This window comes from Gavialis gangeticus, unplaced genomic scaffold, assembly GCF_001723915.1.
Source record: "Gavialis gangeticus isolate Ggan-Ray unplaced genomic scaffold, GavGan_comp1, whole genome shotgun sequence".
NCBI classification, from domain to species: domain Eukaryota; kingdom Metazoa; phylum Chordata; order Crocodylia; family Gavialidae; genus Gavialis; species Gavialis gangeticus.
The window spans coordinates 1,561,969-1,562,405 of record NW_017729032.1 but is presented as its reverse complement, the minus strand read 5'-3'; positions in this window follow the sequence as shown (position 1 = coordinate 1,562,405).

Here is a 437-nt window from a genome sequence, read left to right as displayed (position 1 = left end):
TGACTCTGTCCTCGCAGGCCGGCTTCGCTGGTGGTGGCCGACCTCGGCTGCGGCGACTGCCAGGTGGCGCGCGGCGTGCGCAACACGGTGCACTCCTTCGACCTCGTGGCGCTGCAGCCTGGCGTCACCGTCTGCGACATGGCCGAGGTGCGTGGGGTCGGCGGCGGGAGGCGCTGAGGGGGGCCCCCGCGAGCTGCCGCTGACGTGGGCGCTACCGTGGCTGCAGGTGCCGCTGGGCGACGCTTCCGTGGACGTGGCTGTGTTCTGCCTGTCGCTGATGGGCACCAACCTGCGGGAGATCCTGGAGGAGGCCAACCGCCTGCTGCGCCCGGGGTGAGTCCAGCGGCCCGCAGGAGCTGGCGGGGCGCTCCAGCACCGGGGGTGCGGGGTAGCGCGAGCACCGCCGCAATCCGTCACCGTCCAGCCTTTCCGCAGCG